The sequence below is a fragment of the Penaeus monodon genome, chromosome 35 (assembly GCF_015228065.2).
Source record: "Penaeus monodon isolate SGIC_2016 chromosome 35, NSTDA_Pmon_1, whole genome shotgun sequence".
Taxonomy (NCBI): Eukaryota; Metazoa; Arthropoda; class Malacostraca; order Decapoda; family Penaeidae; genus Penaeus; species Penaeus monodon.
This window is the reverse complement of record NC_051420.1, coordinates 16,214,801-16,222,300: the sequence shown is the minus strand read 5'-3', so window position 1 is coordinate 16,222,300 and position 7,500 is coordinate 16,214,801. Positions and strand designations below refer to the sequence as shown.

The window sequence follows — 7,500 nt, the reverse complement described above, 5'->3', positions numbered from 1 at the left end:
TCGTAATAGTTATAGTAAAATATTACTTTTTTTTATCTTAGTATAAAACTCTAGTAATATATTTGTTTTTTTTTCTTTTAAAACATTATGTAATATCATAAAATATGAGAATGGAATACATTATATGTATCTTTAATATCTTTAGCAGATACATGTGAGAGCATTTCGAATATTTTAAAAATTTTTATAGTATTTTTTTTATTCTCTAATTAATTAAAACATTAATTAATCATTTTTTGCACTAGCAGCGTTATCCTTGCTGTGAATATAATTATCAACATATCCACCATTATTATAGCTGTTATTTTTACATTTTCCTTTTATATTGTTACAAGAGGCACTATTGTTGCTTCTGCTGCTATCACCGTTATCATATTCATAATCACTGTCTTCAATAACAGTCAAAGAATACGCAGCAGTGTTATCATCTTTATCAGTATTAGAGACAATGATGTATATAAGAATAATCTTTAATTCTATAAGGTTTTTAGTTTAGTTTCATAACTAATGGTGTTCATTCAAAATATGATTCCTGTAATGCAGATAATTTTTTTTTTAGATTTATTAATTTTGTCACATTGGCACACACACACACACACACACACACACACACACACACACACACACACACACACACACACACACACACACACACACACAACCCTGCACACACGTACTAAATACAACATCACTTCAGAAGCCAACAGAATCCTTCTTTTATAACTGGAACTGCAAGAAATCCATTATTGGGGGTTTCAAATCCTCCCAAACCTTTCCGCAGAGTCGACCACCTGCCACGGAAACTTCTAGCTCGGATGACAGATGGATCGGCGAAAAGGCGGATTAATACGGTGCAAGAGGTCACTTTACTCTAAGGGGAAAATGTATGTTTTCTATTTCTTTTTTTTTTTCTCTGTCTATCTGTCTTTCTTTTTCTTTCTTTCTTTCTTTCTCTCCCCCCTCTCTCTCTCTCTCTCTCTTGAATTTACATTTTATTTTTTGTTTACTTAAATATATATATGTATATATATATATATATATATATATATATATATATATATATATATATATATATATATTTTTTTTTTTTTTTTTTTTTTTTTTTTTTTTTTTTTTTTTTTTTTCTCTCAAGGTGTTAATATCAAAGTCATAAGAATGTATGACATCATTTGTTTTATTAACCTTTCTGTTGTTTAATTGATATGTCGTTTTACAGATATACTTTTCCTGTGGCGTATTATTCGAGAGCAATGCGCAGTCTTTCTGTATATAAAGTGTATTTCTGAACATTTTATATGCACATGAACTTTCGGCGTCGGTATAAAGATATTTTATACTAAAAAAAACGTCAAAAGGCAGTGTCACATGATTATGTGCCAACTTTTCCATTATGATAGAATTCCTCTGTAGATTATATCCGTTTTCAAAATAATACCATACGCATTAACGGAAGTAAAGAAATAAATAAACATATACATTAATAAGTAAATAAATAAACATAATATCTTGAAAACAAATTGATAGGCAAATAAATACATATTTACCGACATCGTGCAGAAAAATAAGATATTAAACTTGAAATATAAAACGCAATACTCCCAGTGCTCCCAATGTATATTGAATTCATAATCAAATTAAAGAGTAATAACGAGATAAACTAATCAACTACGATATCTTGGCGATGAATTTCCCTGAAGTCGAAAACAGTATCAAAGCAATAAAGGCTGCTAATGAATGGAACTTTGCTGGCCTATCACATTAACTTGTATTAACTATTTTTTCTTACTAATTACGTTTTGAAACTTTTATTACGTTTAGAAAACCACGATAACTTCTGCTACATTTTATTTGCATAATACATTTCTCTTATAATAATCCACACCGGGGTTACTGAAATGTGCGTTGAAAAAAGTAATGATAAAGATATGAATAAAAACAGGGTAAATGTTTTCAATGTAGTATCATGAATTTCAAAATATATTTGTAATCTGAAACTTTTTTTCTCCACCAAACATTACTCACTTCGCACGTACCTTTGAGAAAAGTCATTCATGTAAAATGTTTGATTTTGAAACACGCAAATCTAGAAAAAAAAGAAAGAAAAGAAGAAGAAAAAAGTTAATCTTTCTTTACATGTTTTCGTTTTTATTATCATTATTCATTTACTTTTATCCTAACAAATTTTGAAGTTTCTTGGAACAGATTGAAAAGAGATGCTCACATCTCTTGTGCACAATCAAGACACTATCTGTAGTGAATAAAAAACTTTAGTGACTGCGGTGAAATAGCTGAGCACTGAATTTACCAAGAATTTAATTTATTAGCAGTGCGATTATGTAAAAGTGAGCAGCAAAGCTTGTTTACGCTTTTTTTCTGGTTGACATCTAGATAGGATTTGAAAAAAAAGAGGATAACGGTTTTTCAATTTTGTATTTTACGATGCAAAATCGTTAGCTTTATTACCAGACATGATTGTCATGCTTGACGTGTCAATCATTTTCAGTGTTGTTTTATGCTTTTATCTTCGTCATTGTTATCGTCATTATCATCGTCATCGTCATCGTCCCCATCATCATTATCACCATCATCACCATCATCCTCATCCTCTTCATTATCGCCATCATTAATATCCTCTCACTATCCTCACCATCACTATCACAAGTATCACCACCATCATTATCACCATCATCTTCACTATATTCCACTATGAGGTAGTATTTTGATCACGTTTTTTTAAATTGCAGGATATAATATAAAATGGGAAGATATCCATGTGTTTATGTAGAGTATGTGTTTAGAAATGCAATGATGGATATATATACATATGTATGTATGTATGTGTATGTATATGTATATGTATATGTATATATATATATATATATATATATATAATATATATATATATATATATATATATATATATATATATATATATATATATATATATATATATATATATATATATATGTATATGTATATAAGTATATATATGTATATAAATATACACATTAGTACAACACACACACAAATATACTTTTGAAGTAAACAGTTAATTTGTTACTTTATACATTTTATATCCTTTTACTTATATACACACAAAAATATTGTTAACATGAGAGCCTCTTGCTCTGTTATCTGTGTTTCCGTTCAATACCAGCTGCTTGACATTGATGTTTAGTTAATATTTCACTCTGGTCATCAAAAGTTAATCAACGAAAACACTTTTAAATACTACAGTCCAAGGGTAATATGAATACGAGGTTTAGCTTCGTCGGCTACAGCTCTGGATTTACATTGTGGCATCGGCTTATAACCTAAATTATGCGGTAAGTTTGTAAGCAGTACGGTTTCAGTGAAAATTAACATCATGAAATTATATATTTAAATTGACATCTTCGTTTGTTAAGAATATAACTATAAGAATTATCCGCCAGGCTTGGCGGAGATGTGGGGGCTAAAGTTTAAATCTATTTACCCTCTTTCTCTCTCTCTTTCACTTTCACCCTGTGTGTGTCTCTCTCTCTCCATATGTGTATGTGTGTGTGTGCGCGCATGCTTGTGTATATATGTGGTTATTTTACTTAATACATACACAAAAGTATCTTATACGTTTCTAGCGGAATCAGGCATTGTTAGTATAATATCCTATTGTATGAAAAAATATTAATGGACTTAAGTGCATCATACAATCGCGCATAAGTTACCACGGGAAAGACAGTGGTGGTTGCTATGAAAACTCGTTAACACAGAATATTGTGGGCTATCAGAGGAATATTACATCACTTATTCCTTTGCCTTTCCGGATAGTCTTGAGGTCAGTAAAGCGATTTAAATTAAATTCGTAAAACGCCTCTGTGGCCCAATGGATAAGGCATTGGCCTCCTAAGCCAAGGATTGCGGGTTCGAGTCCCGCCAGAGGTTGATTACTCAAGCTTTTGTATTATTCTTGTACAGATATTCTTGGCTTGTAATTCTATTAGCTTTCAACTACGCTGAAAGCTATTTGCCTATGTATCTTTACTAACTAAAATGTATACAGGAAATGTGCATAAGGGCAACAAGCAGTCCACATATATATAAAAATCTAACTTTTTGTCTACCAATCATTTTATCTATCTACGTGTCTGTCGGTCAATCCATCTGTCTGGAAGTCTGTCTATGCATCTACCTTTGTATATATCTATATCACACACACACTACAAGATCAGAAAGGATGTAAAAAACTAATTTGATGGAAAAATAAAATCTAATCTCTAGTCATTCATATTTCGCAGTACACGGCATTAATTAATTAATAAGCCCGCGTGTCTTTTGATCTTTGCGTTCTATTCTCCTCAGCGAACAAATTTTGATGTTATTCACTGAGTACGCTCGTAAATTTCTGCATTTTAATAATAATAATAACCATGATGATAATAATAATAATAATGGTAATAGTTATAGAAAAATAACACTTTTTATCTTACTATAAAACTCTAGCAATAAATTTGTATAATTTTGCTTTTAAAACATAAAAAATGAGAATAGAATACATTATCTGTATTATTAATATATTTAGCAGATACATGGAGAGCATTTCGAATATTTTATCATTGTTGAAAAATATTTATTTATTCTTTTTTTTTTCTTTCACTTGCAGCGTTATCCTTACTGTGGATATAATTATCAACATATCCGCCAATATTATAGTTGTTATTTTTACATTTTTCTTTTAAATTGTTACAGGCGTCTCTATTGTTCCTTCCGCTATCACCGATATCATATTCATAATCACTGTCTTCAATAACAATCAAAGAATCCGCAGCAATGTTTTTATCATTATGGTTGTCCTTGTGCTAACATTAAAGGAATTTTCTTTATCAGTATCAGTATTAGAGGCAATGATATGCAACATAAAAATGATCTTTAATTCTATAAGCTTTTAAGTTCAGTTTCATCACTAATGGTGTTCATTCAAAATATAATTCCAGTAATGAAAAGAAAGAAAGAAAAAATTAAGATTAATTGACTTTGTCACATTACCACACACACAGAGACTTACACGCACGTACTAAATACATCACCTCAGAAGCCAACAGAATCATTCTTTTATAACAGAAACTGCAAGAAATCCATTATTGTGGGTTTCAAATCCTCCCAAACCTTTCCGCAGAGTCGACCACCTGCCACGGAAACTTCTAGCTCGGATGACAGATGGATCGGCGAAAAGGCAGATTAATACGGTGCAAGAGGTCACTTTACTCTAAGGGAAAAATGTATGTTTTCTATTTCTTTCTTTTCTCTGCTTCTTTCTTTCTTTCTTATCTTTTCTCTTTCTCTCTCTCTCCTCTCTCTCTCTATCCGTCTCTCGAATTTACACGTCATTTTTGTTTACTAAAATATCAGACACGTACTTTCGTTCTGTGATATGATTATCAATATTTTCACAAATTCATAAGAATATATTACGCCTTTTGTTTTATTAACCTTTCTGTTTAATTAATTTGTCGTTATCAGATATATTTTTCCTGTGGCGTATTATTAGAGAAAAATGCGCATTTCTTCTGTAAATAAAGTGTATTTCTGCACATTTTATATGCACATGAACTTGGAGTATATTAATTGATACCGGCGTCGGTATGAAGATATTTTATATTAAAAAAGAAAACGTCAAAAGGCAGTGTCACATGATTTTGTGCCAACTTTTACATTATTTTAGAATTCCTTTGTAGATTATAACCATTTTCAAAATAATACCACACGCATTAGCAAAAGTGAAGAAATAAATAAGTAAACATATAAATAAGTAAATAAATAGATTAACATAATAAATCTTTCGGAAACAAATTGATAGCCAAATAAATGAATAATAATATTTGCCGACATCGTGCAGACAAATAAGATATTAAACTCGAAAAATAAAGCGCAATATTCCAGCGGTGCTCTCAATGTATATTGAATTCCAAATCAGATTGAAGTGCAATGACGAGCTAAACTAATCAACTACGATATCTTGGCGATGAATTTTCTTGATGTCAAAAACAATATGAAAGCAATTAAGGCTGCTAATGAATGGAACTTTGTTGGCCTATCACATTAACTTGCATTGACCAATTTCTTATCTTACTAATTACGTTTTGAAACTTTAATTACGTTTTGAAAACCACGATAACTTCTGCTACATTTATAATAAATTTCTCTTGTAATATCGGTGGGAATTGTATCCACACCTTGGTTACTGAAATGTACATTGAAAAAAGAAATGACAAATATATCATGAATAAAAACAGGCTAAATGTTTTCAATTTAGTATCATGAATTTCAAAATATGTTTGTAATCTGAATTTTTTTCTCCGCCAAACATTATACATTTCGCACGTACTTTTGAGAAAAGTCATTCATGTAAAATGTTTGATTTTGAAACACGCTAATCTTGAAAAAAGCAAAAGAAAAAAAGGAGGCAGTAAATATTTCTTTCCATGTTTTTTTTTTTATAATTAATCTACTTTAATTCCCACAAGAAAATATCCAAACAAATTTTGCAAATTTAGAACAGATTGAAAAGAGGTGCTCTAAATATACTCCGATATCCTCCTCCGCAGTCCCCACTGACTTCTCTTGAGCACAGTCAAGACACTATCTGTAGTGAGTTATAAACACTAGTGACTGCGGTGAAATTACTGAGCACTGAATTTACCAAGAATTAAATTAATTAACATTGCGATTATGTAAAAGTATGCAGGAGAGCCTGTTTACACTTTTTTTTTTCTTTTTTTCATCCAGATAGGACTTGTAAAGAGGATGACAGTTTTTTTTTATGTATTTTACAATGTAAAATCGTTAGCTTTATTACCAAAGATGATTGTTATGCTTGACGTGTCAATCATTCTCAGTGTTGTTTTATGGTGTTATTATCGTCATTGTTATTGTCATCAACATCGCCATCGCCATTGCGTCGTCATCGTCACCATCATCAATATCACCATCATTACCACACCATCACTATCACAATCATCACCATCATTAACACCATCATCATCTTCACTATCTTCCTCCTCTTCCTGTTCAGCATTACATCCATCACGTTACTACCACTACCATCAACATCATTATCATCATCGTAATCCAAGTTTGGTCCGTTTTATAATGGTAAATAGAGCCTATTTTACCGCATTATTTTGCTAGAGTTCTGTATCTCGTCATCGAATGCTACAATAAACTTCAACAAACATCATTCTTAGATTTCTAGGCTGTTTTGATCACGTGTTTTTCAATTGCAGGATGGAATATAAAATGGAAGGATATCCATGTATTTGTGTAGAGTGTGTGTTAGAAATGCAATGATGAATATATAAATATGTATATATGTATGTATGCATGTATATATACACATTAGTACAAGAAAGACACACACACACACACACACACATATATATATGCTCTTGAAGTAAACAGGTATTTTTTATTCAGGTGGATAGCAGTACGTCTACTCTGGGTCGTTTCACTTTTACTCATACACAC

The 7,500-nt window shown here is 30.8% G+C and overlaps 1 non-coding gene across 1 annotated transcript; it reads left to right on the top strand.

The window, feature by feature from the left end:
* The first annotated feature begins 3,848 nt into the window (after window positions 1-3,848).
* On the top strand, window positions 3,849-3,921 carry Trnar-ccu. The gene has a single exon. It is a non-coding gene; the product is annotated as a tRNA-Arg (tRNA).
* The last annotated feature ends 3,579 nt before the right edge of the window (window positions 3,922-7,500 follow it).